Source organism: Podarcis bocagei (assembly GCF_964188305.1).
Source record: "Podarcis bocagei genome assembly, chromosome: 1".
NCBI classification, from domain to species: domain Eukaryota; kingdom Metazoa; phylum Chordata; class Lepidosauria; order Squamata; family Lacertidae; genus Podarcis; species Podarcis bocagei.
In genome coordinates, this window is record NC_138125.1 from 69,712,350 (window position 1) to 69,733,667 (window position 21,318).

Below are 21,318 nucleotides of genomic sequence, written 5' to 3' on the forward strand. Positions count from 1 at the left end.
TTATGGGCTAACTGTCCTCTGCTCATTGCTTTATTATGTAGCTTGCTGTAATTTTTTTCTTGTATTTTTATTTCATTGTTGTACACCACTTTGGTACTTTTTAAGTGCAAAGTGGTGTTTATTAAAAGATTTATAAAAATCAGTATCATACCAAGAAAATCAGAACAGTTGTGTTATTGCAACTTTCAGTTGCCATCCTAAAAATATTTTTTTCTCCCTGTCCCATTGAGATTTTTCTCTGTTCCATATCTGGCACAGGCTTCTAAAGCAGAGTTTATTAGTATGGCTAGAACAGTTGCCATTAAAAAAAAACCCTTCATAAATACCTAAAACTTAGGAATGTTGTTTTTATTTATTTATTTTATTTATTTTGTATTCTGCCCTTCATCCAAAGATCACATGGTGGTTCACAACATAAACATTCAAAATGAGAACACAAAATGCATAATAAAGCAAAAGCAAACCAATAACTCTTCCCCCAAACACATTTAAAAGGCCATAGAACGTTAATCAGTCAGTGTTAAATAGAGTGGATATCCTTATACTTGTTACAGAATGGTGACAAGCCAAACATCCAGAGCAGCCTTTCTGCCAGGATAGATGTTTATGGGAGAAATGGAAAGGAAATAAGGAGGCAAGATAAGACATGCCTCTCCACCAAAACAATTAATATAGGAAGCATGCAGTCAGTACACGTGCCCAATGTCATCTTGGAAACGATTCCTTAAGAAGTCTCCCAGTATGGGAGGCTGTTAGGGTAGACGGTCAGTTTAATTCAAGATAGTTTCTTATAGAGAATTACTTAGGAAAGTTATTCTAACTTTCATTCCTCTGATCCAGTGTCCCCTTTCAACCTCCCTTCTGTTCCCCATCCATTGTGCTTTCAACTTCTCACTTAGGCTGCATCCTGTAAATGATGTTGTCTCTTCCTCATCACTTTAGCCTGCCCATTCTTGGATTTTTGTCCCTAGATCTGCTCTTCTTGGCTTCCCCTTGGTAGAGTACCTCCTGGTGCAGCTGGATTTGTCATGACAGCTGTGAAAGAACATATAAGTTCAATGTTACAAGCACAATAGAAAAAGAAGCTCGCCACTCTGAAGTGTCAACAGCTATTTTCTCCTTCCAATAACCCCCAAATTCCAGACTTCTGTTTCCCCATCCACAAATACAATTCTCCTTCGGTGATGACAAAACCAGATCTTTGTTGTTTAACAAAAGTTCATCAGTTGTACAAAGAAAGTAGCAAACTCAGAACATGATTAAAACAAAACAGTTCAATGTTGCAACATCCAACATTCTACGCTGCAACCATAATAATAGAACTGTAGGGCACTACAGAAATGGTACCATTTATAATTCAACTCAACCCTTTAACACAAAAGTAGCATCCCCCTCTCCACTTTCATTGTTCTGAATTGTACACCTTCAGTGACGTCCAGTATTTAACCACTTCATACTTACACTGGTGTGCCTTGTAATCTGCTTCCTAATTCTTTGCAAGAGCAGCAGATGCAGCCTAAAAGAAGTTGGGAGACAAGGGAAACATAAGAAAATCAGGTGGAGCACATGCAGACAGGCCACATGCAGCCTGCCAAGCCCCAGGAAGTCCAACCCACTTCCCCCCACTTTAGCAATTTTAGCTGCATCAGAATTGCAAAGTGCAGGAGCAAATGTTACATTCTGAGTGAGAGGGAAAGTGTGTGAATGAAAGAGTGTTGCCTGAGTGTGTGGTTGTTGAATGTGTGTTTCAGTACACGTGCCCACTACTGCCACCCACACCCCCTGGCAGGTGGGACACTCTCAAGTGACCCCCCCAGGTGCAAAGAAGATGCCAACTCCTGACATAGAAGAAAACACAGAATAGAACCATTCCAAAATACACTAGATGGGAAATACTTTTGCTAGTGTTGTCCCCCCTGTATGATGATCCTGTTGGTGATCCTTGATCTCTCAGCTTCTTTTGAAATAATCAACAAGTAGTCCTACTTGGATGGCTGTCTTGGGGGATGCTGATCTGCCCCATGGGTTCTCCAGTGTGGGGTGCTATAAGCATCTGTTTTATCCCATATTCAACATCTACATTAAACCACTGAGTGGATCCGTTTGGAGATTGAGATTGTGTTTTCAGCAAATGCAATTCTATTTCTCCTTTACATTGGCAGGTGTAGTGATAGAGGTGCTAGACCCATGTCTGGCCCTGCTGATGGACTGGATGAGAGCCAATAAACTGAAGCTCAGTCCAGATAAGGCATTGTACATAGGTGCTTCCTTTGATCAGACAGCTGGGGTTCAACCTGTTCTGAATAGGGTCATACTCCCCCTAAAGGAGCAGGTCACATTTGGGGGTACATTTTGATCCATTACTGTCACTGGAACCCTATGTGGACAGGTATAGCCTCGATTCTATTGTCTGCACTCTGGTAACTTTCAGGTTAGATTACTGCAATGCATGGGGCTATCTTTGAAATGGGTTTGGAAACTGCAGCTTTTGCAGTGGCCAGATTGTGGCAGGAAGTAGGTTTGATCATATAACACCAATTATGGCCCAACTGCATTGACTGCCAATTAAGTTTCCATGCTCAAATCAAAGTGCTGATTTCAACTTATAAAGGCTGATGTGGCTTAGGACCCCAATACCTTAGGCATTGCCTCTCCACACATGAACCCACCCAGACACTTCATTTATCATCTAAGGCCCTTTGTGTGCCCCCTCTGAGGGAGGTGGAGAGGGTGGCACTATGAGATAGGGCCTTTTCAGTTGTAGCTCCAAGACCTTAGAATGCTGTCCCCAGAGAGAGATGCACCTAGTCCCATTGCTATCAACCTTGAGGCACCAGGTGAAGATGTTCTTATTCACCTGGGCATTTTTGTTCTTAATTGGTGTTCATCTTTTATGTGGTGCCATGAACTGGCAGGACAATGGGGAGGAGGAAGAGGATTCTGGGGGATGGAGTATAGCCAGGACTGGGACAAACCAGGACAAGCAGGGCGTGGGGAAGGAAGTACTCACAGGGTGGCAGAGGATGGTGGTGGGATGAGGGTCAGTGTACAAGAACCAGAGCATCAGGACCCATCACCAGAGCCAGAGGGGCCCCCATCTCCATGAACACGGTGGACTCTGAGGAGTGGGGAGCAGTGGAAGGGGTTCTCTAGGAGGTTGAGGCAGGCAAGGGCTCACAGCTCAGTTACCTTGTCTAGGTAAGGCTTGCTAGCTTTGGGAGAAGGTATATGATACCTCAGTTGGAGTAGGCTTTGAACAGGTGAGGGTCACATGCCTCATCAAGCTCAGATGCTGCAATCAGCATGCAAATTCCAAAGGGAAGCAGAGCAGAGGTGCTGTGTCTGCTCATCTGCGTGCAGAAGCCAGGCCCTGTGACCAATAGGATTTTGCAGGACTGGGGCCTTCCTAAGTTTGTTCTGAAGAGGCAAGGCACAGCCTCACAGGTGAGGCTGATTGGTAACTCACTGCACCTGCTGGCAAGAGCTGGGAAGGGATATAAGGTCAGCATTTCCCTTTGGCTCATTGCTACAGCAATACGCTTCCTGCCTTGGGTTTCTTGCTTCCTGATCCTTGAACCTCGGCTTCTTGACTTCTTGCTTCCTGACCCTCGGACTCTTGGCTTCCTGACTCCTGGCTTCTGTACTCCCATTCCTGCTCCCACCCCACCATCTTGCCCCGGGTCCTGACGTCCCCTGCCGGGACTTCAATCGCCTGTGAACCAGACTGTGACACCAGTGTTGATGGACCTAAGCTTGGAAGCTCTATGGGACAGTGCTTTGGGTTTGACTCTGGACTGTATCTTAGACTTCAGACTTGGCTACTTGGATTGATCCTGGACTGTGTTTCTTGTTTCCTTTGCTTGTGTGGACTGACCCTTAGGCTTTGAACTTTGGACTTGCTGGCAGGTAGGCCAGGGGTTCAGGATAGGGTGGGAGACTTTGTATTTTTTGTATTTTTGCATGCTGAGCACTTTTAGTTAACTATGTTAACTATATTTCAAATTCGTTACTGAATGCTTCTTTAAAAAAAGTTGCTTTGAGACTATTTTGTAGTAAACAATAAAGATAAATACAAAGAATGATTAAAACCAAGTAAAATATTCAAGTGAGCACACTTTCAAGTTCTCCAGAGTTCTTCATCAGACTAGAATGTTTTTGAAAGCAGAAAGTTGACGAGGGATTGGCGGGTGGGGTGGGGTGGGGTGGGGTGGGGGACTTGAATCACTGTTGTAGCTAGATCAGTTAGATGAACTGTAGGATGAAAATTACAATTCAGTGTATCTTGACTCTACAAAGGATCAGCCCTTGGGTTTTTTGTTGCCCCCAACAATTCTAGGTGTAACCTAGTAGTTCCGTGAGGCTTAATCATTATTTATATGAAGAACTTGGATTGTCCCTAATTTTCTCTTGGGGGTGAACTGGGCTCAAGCAAAGTTTGGCAACACAAGCCTCTGACTTATGGAAAGCCAAATTAGCCTTGGCTACAAAAGGAGGACTGATGTGAAAGGCAAGCCTGTCTTCATCAGAAGAAATGCAGTCCTTTCCCTACTAAGGCTCCTGTATCCCTTACCTTCTTGATGGAAGCATTCAATGAAGGAGGGTCCATGGCAGCTTTCAGGACTAAGGAAAAGTCCCAAGTGCAGCAGCATCAGTAAAGTGAATACATGTACAGTGGTACCTCGGATTAAGTACTTAATTTGTTCCGGAGGTCCGTTCTTAACCTGAAACTGTTCTTAACATGAAGCCCCACTTTAGCTAATGGGGCCTCCAGCTGCCGCCATGCCACCAGAACACAATTTCTGTTCTCATCCTGAAGCAAAGTTCTTAACCTCTGAAGCACTATTTCTGGGTTAGCGGAGTCTGTAACCTGAAGCGTATGTAACCCGAAGCATATGTAACCTGAGGTACCACTGTATTATTTCTATATTTATTTGGCGTTTGCTCCTAATAAAATGTTTGATGTAAGGGTGATGGCGGGGGGATAAGAATAGTCTAATTTCAAACTGCCCCAAATGTAACTGAATAGCCTGAGAAGCAAGTGAACAAGGAGTCTTCCATGAATTTCTGTAGCAGAGGACCTGCTGTGTCTGGGTCCCAACTAGAGAAAATCTCCCTTTCCTAGCTAGCTAAGAGTGGGTGGGTGATGGGGAACATCTTAAGGAAAAAGCGGTGGAGCAGCAGAGAAGCCTTGCTTTTCTTGAAGGCAGAACCAGAGGTAGTGAACATGGATGGAGACTTCTCATAGGACTTTATGTCCTTGCCTTCAGTGGGTGGCTGGGTGGGTTAACCCTTTACTGAATGCTCTCCCTCCAGGCATGTGACTGAGAATGTGTCTACTGTTCAAGGGGTGGGTCTTTCAGTCTTGGACTAACTGCACATTATGGAAAATGTCTGGAAACCCCAAGCCATTTTTGAAGTCTCCAGAAGAGACTATGTAGCGCAGAGAAACAGCAAGGTGAAGAGGGTTTTTGCGTACTTCCCTTCTCCATTCTTTCCCCTGCTTCATCTTGCTCTCTGCTAAGCCCCTTCCCCTCCCTACGCAGGACTTCAACTTCACGTTTCTACATGTTTGGAAACCCACGAGGGGGAAAATATTCAAGGTGTGATTTAGATAGGAAAAGCAGCAAAGAATTAGAGGCTCCCTTGCCCACAGTACTACTTTGCTTTCTAAGCTCCCTCCCACAGTGGCTTTTCTAAAACGAAAAATGGTTTCAGGTCTTTGTACGCACTTGATGTGAAATAGGCTAATGTATAGTTGCATGCATGCCATACATCAGGCATAGGCAAACTCAGGCCTCCAGATGTTTTGAGACTACAATTCCCATCATCCCTGACCACTGGTCCTGTTAGCTAGGGTGATGGGAGTTGTAGTCCCAAAAGATCTGGAGGGTCGAGTTTGCCTGTGCCTGCCATACATTTAAAGCATGTGGGCTCCCACAAAGAATCCTGGGAATTGTAGTTTATTGAGTATGGGGAACCATAGCTCTTTGGGGTAAACTGCATTTCCCAGAATGATGGGTGTGGGGAGTCATGTGTTTCAAATGTATGTAAGTGGCATGCAAACACAGATTAGATTGGAGGTATAGCTTATATTGGTCAGAGCTTTAGCCACCATCTGACAAGAAACTCATTTTAAAAATTTACTTGGAAGGAAGCCAAATTGATTGCAATAGCCTTACATCCAAGTAGGAATGTTTAGAATCACATCATCTCCTTCCGTGTCTGGAAAAGGGAAGAATCTGGTGGCTGTAAGCTATTTGAGATAGGTTCTGACTAACAGAGTTATTCCCTTACAGAGATTTCTGGCAATTGGTGTAGAGCTATTGTTAGCCCCCGCTAAGGACAAAATTGGCAGTGGTGCTTGGCACAGCAGAATTAACCACCCTCACCCAATATTGGTTGATGCTGGTCTCTGCTACTCATCCTGACATATGTTGTTCTCTGTGTGTAATTAAAGGGCACAGATAGTCATCCTGAGTAAGATTAGATTGTTAGCAGGACAATTTCTTTTGTATATAACCACTTCTGAATTAGATAACTTTTGTTGTTGTTTAAAAATGGCATTCTTAGTGCCAAGCTAGACAAAATAAGTAACCAGTCTCCAGTTTTAAACTGAAATGTACTATGGAGAGATGGCTATAAGTTTTATTGGAGCAGTGAGTGAGTGAGGGTGGGTTTCCAAATCATGCTTTCCAAATCGTGAGGGGAAAGATAAGGTGTTTCCCATATAGTTTTCCCTGAGGGCAAAACCTGTGAGGAAAAAATCAGACTTGCCTGGCACTCTGATATCTCTCTCTCTCTCTCTCTCTCTCTCTCTCTCTCTCTCTCTCTCTCTCTCACACACACACACACACACACACACACACACACACACTCTTCTTTAAAAAGAGGGTTGTGGAGAAAGCAGACTATCCTTAAATTTCATCTAGTTTGGCCCTAAATTGTGTTTTATGTGAAAGAATTGTATAAACACCAAGTTAAAATATTTATATACTATTTCCAGTTGCAGTTTGATTTATCCCAATATATCAAATTGTCCCCATGTTGGGGAGCACCAAATTTGCAGGAGAAAAACATCCAGATTGGTGTTGTTTGAGGGCAACATCATGTGGACTATGCAAATTTTATGAGAATACAAACAGCTGCAAACAATATGCTCTGGTGAGGACAAGCCCTTTCTACTTTGTACAACATCTAGCCTGATTCAGAGTCCTGGATAACTTGAAAGTACGCACACTGTTTTGCAACATTGTGGTTGAGCCTAATAAAAATATTGTTCAGCTGTGTACTGATACAAAGTTTAACTTTTCTTGCCTGTTCTTTTTTGCAGTGCTTGCTTTATGTTGCTTCTGAGCTTCAGAAAGTGAGCAAATCCACCAAGCCCACTTGCATTAACTCAGAATAAACCTCAGACGGGGACAAAATCAGTGATACGATGCTAAAGCATCTCAGTAGAAATCAATTTGATTCACTTCCGGTCTGAATATGGCACTGTGAACATCGCCTTCCCTCTGCTAAATATATTCTGGACAACTGTATTACCGGATTAAGTGAGCCAAAAACTTCACTAATCAGGTAATTTTCTTTGTTCTTTTACTTTAACGTAAAGATGGCCAAGCCTAATAATTTAAATAACGGCAAGTGAACTTTTTATTGAAATCATCACAATTAAATGCTTGAGAGCAAAGGTGTTCTATGCTGTGGGTTCCAAGTAAATCTCATTTGCTATATACAGATAAATTGGGTTTGAAAAGTTGTCTTAGCAGGCAACCTAAGTTACTTATCAAGCACCATCCATTCACATGGAATGATGATGACAATGGGAGTGTGTGTGTGTGTGTGTGTGTGTGTGCTTAAATGCTCTGCTAAGTATCTAGAGTTCCTTTTTGTGTAGTTGCCTGCTGTTAAACATGAGGTGTTCCTCCCGTACAGAAGATTGAAACTACTACTGGTATATTGTATCAGTAGTGGCAGAACTTAATGTGTTAAGAAAACAGACCCAGAGTTAGGAGGGGATAACATTTGGGAACTGATTCAGCAGAAGAATAAGGACAAAGACACAGAGCAGGGGAGGATAAACAGACATGGCCAGTAAAAAACGGTGAGTTATATTCCGCCAGAGTGACCAATTGAAATAATTGGCTTTGACAGCATAACTCACCTGTTGGGGGAAGGAAGCACATGGACTTGATGCTACCTGAATACTGAAGGTGGTTCAGAAAATTAGTCTGCATGTAGAAGAGTGTTTCTGTGTTAGATTTAGGTGATGCTGTTCAGAAAGTTCGCAATATGTTTACAATTCTGCTCCATAAATTTGAGGAAGGATTAGGCAGTGAGTTAGTTTAGATTTGATCCTGACAAAAACTAACTGAACCGGACAAACTAGATACTTAGGATTTGTAAACGATTGTGCACTGCAAATCTGATATAGTAAGAAAATTAGTGACAATAGCACAGAGGGTTTATTTCATTTAATCTAAGAGGTGGATTAGAAAACAGCAACTATGTTGGGAAAACTGGAAGGAAAACTGCTAACTGCCATTATGGAGACATGCACCGCTGGAGCGATGAAGCCGAGGTAAACAAATAAAGGCTTTATCTAACCCAGAGTGTAAATACAGTTCAGCAGTGGCACAAAATGCCAAGGAAGTTGTGGGTTGTCCTTCCATTTGGGTTTCTAAGAACTAATTGAGATAAGACAGAAGCCTCTGAAACTGATTCCATATACTGCCAGTCCCGAAATATTTATAATGACCACCATGCTTATAAATTGCTTGCCACACGGACTGGTCCAAGTATGTGGAGAGCCTCCATGTCAGTACACATACATCTGTGTTGACACCTTCCGTGCAGTCAGAGCTCTAAGGCAAGCAGCTTATAGATATTACAGCTCCTGCATGGGATCGTTTTGGGAAACGTCACCGAGAAAGCCTTAATGGGCCTAGAGTAGGCAGTGGGTGATCATCTGCCCTTTAAGTCTAACACATCCTACTATGGGAGGATTTTTAATCTAAGCCCTAGATCTGATTTTGTGTATAAAAAGTAGCCTCAACTTATCCCTAATTTTGTGGGTGTAATTTTTGTGCTCATAAATTATTGCATCCAGTGTAAACCACAGGTACTGCCAGTGGTTTCTGATGTCTAACAGCTTGTTAATTCACTCAGCAAATTACTGTTCAATTCATTGTGGTTACAGAATTACAGGCTCAATTTATTAGAGGTCACTGCTGAAAATCAGGTGCTAAATGAGCTTTGGATGGGAGCATTTTAATTTAATTAAATGTCCAGTGGAACGGAGCCATTTCAGAATCCTCATTGCTGATTACTGCTTTGCTCAGGTTATCCTGGGTGCCTGTGCACTTTGCTTCAATTCTAGCATTTCCTCTTCAGCTTCTACAGTCGGAAAAAGTTAGATTTATTAATAACCATGACCGTAGGTACATGGTCATACATAAATTTAGTAGAATTTGTTTGTTGAATTTTCATCCTGTCCTTCCTTCTAAGTGCTTGGTGTGGTATGCTTCAACTGATTCCATTTTATCCTTGGAAACAATGCTGTAACACAGTGAAGTTGAGACTTACTCGGTGGCCAGAGGTCAATCAGTGATTTTAATCGGCTTGACAGGGGAACTGAAGAACCCAGGTCTCCTGGTCTAATTACAACACTACCCACTGAACCATACTGACTCTGCTTACGAGTCACCTTTAAACCTAATATAAGTGCTAAGCAAATATCATATTTGCTACTCTGAGTAAGCAGTCTGAGTAGTTCAAACTAAGCAAGAGCACAGGGCCAGCCCTGCTATTGGGCAGATTGAGGCAGCTGTCCCAGGCAGAATGTGCTGGGGAAACAGAGCACTGATGAGTTGCTGGAGGACAGAGCTGTGTGTACTACACAGCCTGTCCTGCACACATTAAGCTAGCCAGCTACCCTCAGGTGTAGTGGGTGATGCTCTCTCCTCACCAACACAATTAAGAAGGTTAAGTCCTACTCTACCTCACTAAATGATGAGTGCCACAGCAGAGGTTACCGTAAGTACCAAAGGCCTGTGTAAATACCGTAGTCGTGTCTTAGCCTTGTGTTTGAGTAAAATTCCGTTGCTAGTCTGCTTGACCTCATTATGAGCAATCTTGCAGCATACCATCTTTTGTCCTTTGCCTCAAGCAACAAAGCATCTTAGGCCAACCCTGAATGAGCATATGATTGTATAATATAATAGGATTTTGCTATTATTTTGCTACTATTCCCCCCCCCCAATATTACCTTTCCCACTTCCTCTTTCAGCTCTATGTGCTTTTGAATAGTCAGGTAAATTTGACTGGGTCCACCTTTGCCCATTTCCCTTGGGAAAGTGGTGTGTGCCTCTTCATTTTCTGACGCTCTCTCTGCAGAGAGTGGCTAATTCAGAGGGTGGGGGAGAGAAGTGATCAGAGGGGCAGCACCCAAAGCACTTGCTCAAAAGTCCCAATGGGTCCAAAGGCCTAAACAGTTAGCAGCTCCTGTAGTAGTAGATAGCAATTAACATGTTGCACACTTGCAGCCAAAATATGCATCAACAGTGCAGGAAGACCTACTAATTGTTTTCTTACAAAGATGCATTTGTGAAACATGACTTATTGCAATGTTTAATTGTATAGCAAATAACAATTAATATGTAATTTTCTAGGAATGGGTTTTAACTTGCTTGGTTTCCATAAAGGCTGCCCCATAAATTCAGGTTATAAATCCCTCCAAGGTAACAGATGTTTGTTAAATGTGCCAGCTTGATTTGTACAGTAAAAATGGCTTTTAGAAATGTTTGAGCAAGCTGCTTACTCACTCTCATCTTTCTCTCCTCTGCTTTTGACACCCCCACCCCCGTTTTCCACCCTCTGCACTCCACTCAGCTCAGAAATCTCTGATGACCTTCTCATTGCAACATCGAAAGGTCTCAATTTAGTCCTCATTCTTCTCCTTTAAACTTTATTTTATACAACTGATTACTCTTTTCTGCTTGACTCCCTTTATAGCCTTTGTTATCCTTTGCTTAGCTGGTTCTACTACCTGTCCAATGTTTCCATTGGTGGAAGCTCTTCCCCTGCTTTCCCTCTCTCTTCTTGCTGGACTGATCCTCTCTCTTTCTAATCTTCACACTGTCTCTGGGTGTCCTTATTAAACCCCATGGCTTCTAGACTTTCAGTACCACCTCTATGCGGATGACCCAGCTCTATCTCTCTACCTTTGAATTGTTGCCTCCTGAATTGGAGATGTCATATTGCCTTCCCTCCAATATGATATCTCCATCTTCATCTCTGTTGTCTCTGCTCGGATACTGTTCTGTCATCTCAAACTCAATATGTCTGTGAATGAATTTCTCATGTTTTCTCCCAAGCCCTCTTATCCCTGTCCACTTTCCTTATACATTGACAGTGATAATAACTAGGTTGTTGAGCAAGCATATTACCTTGGTTTTTATCATTTATCCCTTGTTCCTTTATTTTCCACATTCAATCTGTTGCAAATTTATGTTGTTTCTGCTACATTTCAAAATCTAAAACCCCTCCTTTCTGTCCTCTTAGCAAAACTTCATTCATCTGACCTGGTTATTTCTCACCTCTCCTGTAGCAATCTTCTCTCTCATCTTGCATTGTCTCACCTTGGTCCCACACATCCATCCAGCATTCTGCTACCAAAATCATTCACATCCCTCATCACTCTGATCATGTGGTATCACTCCAGTAATACTTACACTGGCTTCCTGTCTGCTTCCAAATCCTGCACAAAGACTTAATCTTTACCTTCAAACCCCTCCCCCTAGTTTTGGCTCTGCCTTCTTAGTATATAATAAAATTGCAAAGCTGTCAGCATGATGCAGTTCATACGGCTGCCAAGAGGTGCAACATAAGAACAGAACAGCAAGTAGGTGCTATGGACAAGCCTGACAGGCAGGTGGGTGACAGGGCAAAGCAAGTGGGTTGCATGGGTAGCAGGTGGCTCCGGTGAGCCACAAAGGAACAGGCAGGATAGGCCAGGGCAGCTACCCAAGAAATGTCCTGAGGCTCCCAACCTCTCACCTTAATTGAAAGGTATCATGTTTGGGTTGGCACTGCCTGATTTGAAAGTTCTGTCCATGATGAAGGCTTTAAAACATTTGAAAGGCTCCAGGTTGTGGAAGACTGATTAGGTTGGGGAAGGGATTCCCAAAGACCTACACAAGATTCTCCCTTATGGCACATGGTTTTTGATTCATTTACTGTAAGGAAAGAAGCAGAGGGTTTTCTGACAGCACTGTGACCTCATGCTCATGCTCTGCTCCTTTCCCTGAGGGCAGAGATGGGGAACTTGTGGCTTTCCAGCTGTTGTTGCATTGCTGGCTAGATGGGATTTAAAGTCCAGCAATACCTGGAGGGCCACAGGATCCCCACCCCTTACTTAGGAAGGGCTCCAGAAAAAGATGAAATCAGAATCTGAGTGCATGCATAAAGAGAGCGGGAGCAAAAAGAGATAGTAGACCAAAGCCTCAAATATAGGGTGGAGAACAAGAGGGTCCTGAGATTGTCCTGAGCTCACAAAACAGACTGTAGCCGGAAAGACTTGGCATTCACAGCAATCCTGAATTTTCATGATGGGCCCTGTAGTGGCAATTAGTTTTCTGTTGTATAATATTATGGTTATTTTTATATTGAGAGGTACTTGAGGAAGGCTTGCTTCATGATCTGAAGTGAAATTGAAAATAGTTAAAGCAAAATTAAACAGCATGTTCACAATATCCTGTATGATGTTTGAATTGTTTATTTATATATTTTTTTAAAAAAAAATTTCCCTGGCATGTTTTCCTTCTAAAATCCCTAGAATAATGTTGGGGTAGAATGTTCCACCCTCACATGTTTCTTTTTTTCCCAAATGCCTCTTCAAGCTGGTATTTGGTGACCTATTGCACCACCAGTGCCATCTGTTCGAGAGTGACATTTTCATAGATTTTGGCATGTGATAATCTAGAGCATAGACCTTGTTCAGTTGCTGCAACTGCTTAGTGACAGCAGGAACAGAGATTGCTCCCATGAAAGGGTGCAGGGAAATTAAAATTGTTTGGCAATTCCTTGTAGGGCACTCTCCCGCCTCTTGCTTACGCCTATCTGAATTTGATATAGGTGACACCTTGCAAGTCCATTTCAAAGTGATTATCAACCGTTGTGAGTCTGCTTTGATTAGGAGTTGTGACACCAAGTTAGGGACACCTAGAGACAGAAAGCTGAAGCCTTATGACCCTATCCTGCTCTCCAGATTTTCTTTAGAAAGGGGTCTTGTTTATTGAGGGCCACGAGTCCCCAAAGCTCTAATTCTCCAGGACTTACTCAGTTTTATTTTGTCACTATAGTCAAGCTTTCAAAATGGGACAGGCTTAAAATCTCCCTTTCTATCTTAGCAGAAGGCTTTAAAAAAAAACAAAAACCCCAGCCACTTTGCTAACCTGCTGCAGGACTGAAAAACACATTTTAAAATAATAATGTTAAGTCCTCCCAGTCTAACCACCCATGGAGCAAAAATGGTTTCCTTAAAATACTACTACTACTACTACTACTAATAATAATAATAATAATAATAATAATAATAAATTTACAAACGAGAATACTTTGTGTCTGGTCTGCTCACTCACACAAAACAGCAGTGAAAGTAAAAGAAGCAAGAAGCAAGGCTGCTCAAGGAATGCACTCCTAAGGCTTGGCTGGGTAGATGCAGCCTTCAATGAAATAGTTCTGAGCATGCTCAGAATAGATGCGTGATTCTGTTATAGGTTAAGACGATCATATGCGGCTGTTCATGAAGCAGTCCTGACTCCTCCGTAAGTTGCTGTGCTTGATTGTCTTCATAATAGCAGATGCGGTTGGAGCCTTCAATAGGGGATCCCTGACCATTAGGTCCAGACGTGGCCGACTCTGGGGTTGCGGTGCTCATCTCACTTTATTGGCCGAGGGAGCTGGCGTACAGCTTCCAGGTCATATGGCCAGCATGACTAAACCGCTTCTGACAGAACCAGAGCAGTGCACAGAAACGCCGTTTACCTTCCCGCCGGAGCGGTACCTATTTATCTAGTTGCACTTTGTGCTTTCAAACTGCTAATTTCAGGCAGTCTAAGCAGTCACATGGGAAGGACCTCTTTGCCATAGCTATACTTTTAGATTGGTATCTAAGAGAGCTGATTGGGTCAAGAACAGGAGATTGACAGAAATGGTTGCTTCTCTGAGTCCAAATAGAAGCATAAGAAGTGTTTGGGACAGGAAAGAGTGTATGGCTTGAGATTTTGAAGGGATTTCTTTATTTTAAACTGCCTGATGTTCTCAATAGGAGTCCTGTGCCCCAGTAGCCCAACTGGGCCACTGTTGATGGCTTGGCTTCCAGTACTGTGAGTATTGTAGGAGACTGCCACCCCCATTGCAAGTTATCTCTAGCACACCAGTCGCAGTCTCGTCTCCCTTGCTGTTTGTGGGTTCTGCCTTCTCCATTTAAATCTTGGAGTGGGGAGCAGATGCCTCATCGCTAGCTTCAATGCACGAGCATGAACACAAAGGCACCATGCAGTGTGCTGCTTGCCAGTTTGCACACTGCACCTATTCAAGTAAATTTTGAGCTGTTGATAACATATTGGCATCTGTATTTTCTTGTATATCTTAAAAGAAGCTATTGAACTGTTTTCCAGGATAAATATGTATATACACACACATCTATACATAATGCAGCCATTAAGAAATAAGGAGGCAGAGCTTTGTAGTTTGAGCCTATGGTATGCAGCACCTCAGTTCTAGGGGAAAAGCAAAGAGGCCCTTACTGTCAGTTTCCCCCCCCAATATTAACCATTTAATGCATCCCTGAATCTGTATGAAAGTTGTATCTGATAAGGGTGTGCAATGACCACAATATTTACCTTCTATCTTTGGAAGCATCTTAATCTTTTTCAGATATGCTCTGTGGCCTTTCTATTTGAGTTGTCATTTGGGTCTGAAATCTAACCTGTTAATTCCAAAGTTCTGTCCCCCCCCCACCAAAAAAAATAAAAATAAAATAATGGGGAATCTGCAGCTTTTGTCTACCAAAAGTATACAAATTTTTCAGGCAAAGGAGACCCTCCAGAGTGGATTAAACCTGCCAAATTTCAAGCTGAGGAAGCTGAGCTTCGAAAGACCTCTGCCTGAAACTTTGGAATAGCCTCTGCCAATGAGAGTACTAGCTTATGTGAACTAGGACTCTGATGTTTAACCCATTGAAATCAGTGGGACTTAAAAATTGCCTAATTTGGCTCCTTTGTGCTCTCCATTTCCAACCATAATGCAGCCAGGAGAACTCTGAAAACACGAACCAATGAGCGTCATATTTTTAATGTGTACTTTATCATGTTCCTTTGCCACATGTCTAATGTAAATATTGCAGAGGTTCCTTGATACCTCAGGCCCAAAATGTAGCAAGTGACCTGAGGCTCAACATTCGTACTCGGGAATTTTCTTGGACCACCCTGAGACCTGCAGGTATAGGGCGGTATATAAATTCAGTAAATGATAAAGGGCTGGGCTGTGATTTCATGTAGAGTTATAATTCATTGTAAGCTGCCCATAAAATGTTATGTTATGGTATAACATAAATAATGCTGAAAATCAGTCAAAAGGGTGGGTAAACATTTGTGGCACCTTTTTTACCCCACAAAGAGCATGCTCCTCATTTTGACAACTTTGGTCATCTTCAGGGAAAGGGCAATAAAGTCCATGTGGGGCATTCAGTTGTCAAGGGAACCTGGTCACTCTCACGCCTCTGTTTTGCACTAAAACTACCAGGGCATGGAAAAATAGGGGGCACTGGTCTGGTTGCTTTGGCAATAATGAATCTTTCTTCCTCATGCATGGGACTACTTGGGTCATATTGTGTGAAAGAAATGGAAGAAAATGCACCAAGGTATGTAGAACGTGCCATGAAGAAAATTGAAAGAGGTGTGTGCAAGTTTTTCAGAGGCCTATATTGCAATCTTTCCAAAATTGCTGTATTTGTGCTGAAGATGTTCATAACTTCACACACTGACACAATTCTGCTCCTACCACTTTTGGAGCTGTAATTCTTCGACTGCCGCTCAAAGCAGAGATCTCTCAGAATACTCCAGTTTTCCTTCTTTGAACACAAATGCCCTTCTTCCATTTCTCTTTTATTTCCCCACAATGATTGAATGAAAATCACTCAAGGCAGTCATAAATTGGAAGGATATGAAGGCAAAGATCAGTAGCCTGAGATGTGGCCTGGCCAGCTAGTTTTTCTACAGAACAGCAGTGGGGGATCACACACAACCCTGACTAAAAACTTTTCTGATCCCTTCATTTCTGATCCCACCCAATGTTTGATGTCAGAAGAAGCCCTGTGCAAGGACTTCCGCTCATGCAGTGGGGCTTTCCCCCTGAAATTGGCTCTGGGATGGTCATGGGAGCCTCCAGAACATTGTGCCAGGGGGTGGAGGAGGGAATCATGCTAATCTGTCAAACTGACATGCTTGCACTGATGGGACCCTCAGAAGATCAGGCATTGAATTCATCCCCAGGACTCCTCCAGATAAACCAGTCTAGAATGAGGCTAATATTACTCTGTATAACAATCATGAATAATGTGTTGCGTTAATTAATTAATGGTCTAACATGTGCTAAGAGGCCAAACATGTGAGAAGGATATAGTTTAGCAGGACTTGCAGATCCATAGGTCCTCTTCCAGGAAGGGAAAGAATGAAGCTGAATTGTTATGCTTGAGGATATTTAGTGAAACTAATTTCCCTGTAGCCTATCATTCCCTCTAGTTAGGTACCTCATCCAGAGTCAATCAGAAGCAGTGCTAGAGTAGAACAAGTAACCTTCTGAACAGTAAAATGTTGGCCCAGGTGACTGTGTAGAAGAGAGTATATGGGCTGGTGCAGTTAAACCAGGTCTGTAACTTGAGGGGGAAAGAGGTCCCATGTGACATGTTGTTGTTTAGTCGTTTAGTCGTGTCCAACTCTTTGTGACCCCCATGGACCAGAGCACGCCAGGCACTCCTGTCTTCCGCTGCCTCCAGCAGTTTGGTCTCCCATGTGACATAAAGAGCTACAACTCCCAGAGTTCTTGCACACAGGCAGGCAGAAGGGACAGCTGGTGCAAGGCACAACACTTCATAATAAGCAGGGGCTTTTTATCCCAAGGACAATGGGAGCCAATGCTTCTGGTTGGATTTACAGACCCAAAATATGTGAGGAAATGTTTAGTTCACATACACACAACATACTGTCAGGTCTGGCTATAAGCACAACCATGGGTGTAGCCAAGGGAGGACAGGGCAGATAGCTGCCCCCCTTGATCAAGTAAAACAATAGAAATATTTCACTAACTGACCAATCACATTGGTTCTGCCCCCTCCAACAAAAGTCCTCCCCCCCCCAAAGTTCTGTCCATCCCCCAACTGAAATCCTGGCTACACCCATGAGCACAACACAGGCAGCTAGAAACTTGAGGGGATTAAAGAAAGGAAGCTAAAAGAAACCAATTAATGTTGTCACTTTTTCAAAACAAACGAAGGTCACATTCACAGCATGCATTTAAACCACTGTGATGAGACTTTAAACAGTCATGGCTTCCCCAAAGAATTCCAAGAGCTGCAGTTCGTTCAGGGTGCTGAAAGTTGTTAGGAGACCCCTATTTCCACCCCCTAGCTACAATTCTCAGAGTTCCTTGTGAAGAGATACGGACTGCTAAACTCTTGAGAATTGCAGAAATAGGCACAGTTGGTGCTCTAGCTTAAGCTGAGCGAAGACATTCCTGGTTATTGCCACTTGAAAATCTAGGACTGGCATCCAGACTGCAAACCAGTTATTTCAAGGGGGATGCCTGCTCCATCTAAAACAGACTAAATCCTTCTCCCTATCACTCAACTGACGACGAGCAGTTACTGTCTAGAATGAATTTCAGTGTGCTTGTTCGCATGCAGTCCATCACAACTGCAGCCAGTAGCTCAGGATCTGCTTCCCTGGTTTACCTTTTAAAGGAGTCAGCTCAGAAAGGGGTAAAGTAAAGGTAAAGGGACCCCTGACCATTAGGTCCAGTTGTGGCCGACTCTGGGGTTGTGGCGCTCATCTCGCTTTATTGGCCAAGGGAGCCGGCGTACAGCTTCCGGGTTATGTGGCCAGCATGACTAAGGTGAAACCAGAACAGCACACGGAAATGCCGTTTACCTTCCCACCGGAGCGGTACCTATTTATCTACTTGCTCTTCATGCTTTCGAACTGCTAGGTTGGCAGGACAGAAAGGGGTGGGGAAGGACAAATAGCCAGTCTCTTCTCTTAAGGCAAATTGTCAAACCCGGTACAGTACTTTCATACAGACTTACACAAACTGAGTACAGTGGTGCCTCGCAAGACTAAATTAATTCGTTCCGCGAGTTTTGCCGCCTTGCGATTTTTTTCGTCTTGCGAAGCACGGTGTCGGGAAAGTTTTGGAAAAGCTTCAAAAATACCAAAGTCTTTAAAAACCTCAAAAAAGGCTACCACACCGCGTTCTATGAGTTGCTCCTCGAAGTCAAGTCGCAACTGTATTAATGGTGTTAAGAAAAAGGAAACAAACTTGCAAGATGTTTCTGTCTTGCGAAGCAAGCCCATAGGGAAAATCGTCTTGTGAAGCAGCTCAAAAAACAAAAAACCCTTTCGTCTAGTGAGTTTTTGGTCTTGCGAGGCATTCGTCTTGCGAGGTACCACTGTAATTGAACAGCTTTACTTAGGAGCAAGCCACAGTGATATGGAAGTCATGTTCTTTTGCTTTGGAATTACTGTTTTAGTGTTTATGCAGAGTTAGGAGCATTTATGTAATTGTAATTGGTTAGTGCTGCTGTTGGCATCCATCTCTTCACAGGAGGAATGAGCTTTTGGGGATTAGGTCAAGCTGCTGGATAGTTGCAGCGCCTGCTGTGGCTGTAGAGACCAATGCGGGAGAGACATGTTTTGTTGCAGCTGGGGAAGAGGAAGGCATCCGGTTGTGCTGCTGCAGATGCACCATGGCTTTCTTCTCTGGCTGCTGCTGTAGATACATGACTTGACTGTCTGTCTCCAGGCACTGCAGTCATCTGCAAGGGATTCCCACATGGCTTGGTTGGTGTTGCCAGCCTTCGTGTAATGCTTGCAGACATCTTTGTAACTCAGAGTTGGTCTGCCAACTGGCCTGGTGCTGGAAGCCAGATCCCCACAGAGCACGTCCTTTGGGATTGTGCCATCTTCCATTCTGTGAACATGGCCAAGCCAGTGTAGATGTCACTGAGTCAGGAGTGTGAACATGCAGAAAGTAATTCTTTAATCAACTAAAATTCATCCAATTTAGCAACTAAGAGTCCTTTAACCAGCTGACCATGATAATAATTGCTTTATGGGCTTAGCTGCTACAAGATGTGATGGTGGCTGCTGGTTTTAAAAGGAGGTTAGCTGATCTCCATCAGTGATTATTAGCTATAGGTGGAATCCAATTGATGTTGCTCCTTTGATGGAAAGCATCCATCAGGGGACTGTGGCATACGCAATTTTGGGCAATTTCTCCTTCCTGAAGTCTCCCATGTCCCATCCTGCTCAACAATGGAGCAATTTTTGCAGCTGCATGGACAGGACAAATTGCAAAAATATTACAAAAATATATATTATTTTTGTAATATATTATTACAAAAATAACCCTTCATCGCTTCCATCAGTGGAGCAATACGCACTGGATTTCACCCAATAATATCCAAATGGACTCTTCATGTGAAGCTCAGAATACCAGTTGCTGGTGATGAACACAACAGGACAGGGGAGGCTTCTTGGGAACATCTGGCTGGCCATCATTGGAAGCCAGATACTCATCCGGAAAGATTTCATTCAGGAGTGTTCTTACACATTTCCTGCTCCATTCCCATTGGAAATTCATTCAGTTTAAGAAAGGAAACATACAGCATACGACATGTGGTTTCCCACTGCCTAACCACACAGTAATAGAAATACAGACATTTATACTAAGGTGTCTGTCACTCCTCAACAGTCACTTGGGTTTTATTTGCAGGTTACATTTTAAGGGTTTCCTTGAGTTTGTGACTTTCATGTGATCTGGAGTCTAGAATTGCATTTGGTGGCTTCCTTTATTTTCAGTGGAACTGACCTGGTTACATGTCCAGAGGCATCTTGCTGACCACCACTAGAAACAGAACAGTTAGATAGAACTTTGTCTGATCCAGCAAAACAATATTTATGTCAGCTGTTCATTAGATGCCAGGAAAGAAATAGAAAAAGAATTTAAAAGACTGCTTTCCCCAAACTTACGTATTAAAAAGAAGGCATCACTCTATGAGTAGTCCTAATATACATTGAATAACAGTACTGAGAATCTGTGTCAGGCTGTTTCATTTATTCCCCCCCACCCCGCCGCATTAATATTATCCTTGTCAAATATCCATGACAATGAAAGCATCAGCTAAATCAGCTTCAGGAACACAGAATGTGATATTGAGAAAAAGGGCTTATTTGTCAGAACGTTACCTAGACGATTAAACATTTACAAAAATAAATAAGGAAATAATAGCTCTGGCAAGCCTTATTCAATTGAAGCACAGCATGTGGATGGAGGCTTTTTGAAAACTATGCCAGGCTATGTAATTTTATCCAAAAGCGGGGAGTAGGCAAAGGAATCAAATCTTCCCTGACGGGAAAATGAAAAATGTTGTTAACAACATTGCAGGCACTCCCCACCCCACCCCCCACAAACTCCAAGCCTAAATATCATTGGAAGAACTGGAATGAGCAGAAAATAATAATTTGCTGTCATCTTTTATTTCCTGTCGCATCATAGCTGTAAGCATATATAAAAACCTGATCCAGATAAGAAACTCTTGCCCACCCTCTCCAGGTCAAACTGATTCTGTTTGTTGTTGTTGTTGCTGCTGCTGCTTTTATCTTTTCTCCCCAGATAGAAGCAGCTGTAAATCACTCATCCTTCAGAGGCTGCCTCATCAGAGTAAGTGTGGAGTAACTTGCCCTGCGGATCTGGAGCATCTCACCTCCGACATGGCAAATAGTTATTTTTAGGCGCTTGCAGTAGCATGGTGAAAAATGCCCAGCCTGTGCTTATGTGATAACTGTCACAGGGGGGAGCAATTTACAGCAGCTCCCAAATGGCAGTGGTAATGTCTAGACTAGCCCTCCCCATAGAGGTTTAGGCAAACCAAACACCCTGTTTATAATCTAATCAGAGCACCTCTGAAAGGTCACTTTCCTGCATGCAAGTGCTTCTACAGTATGCCAGGGAGTAACTATTACATTAATTCTGCCGTTCCAG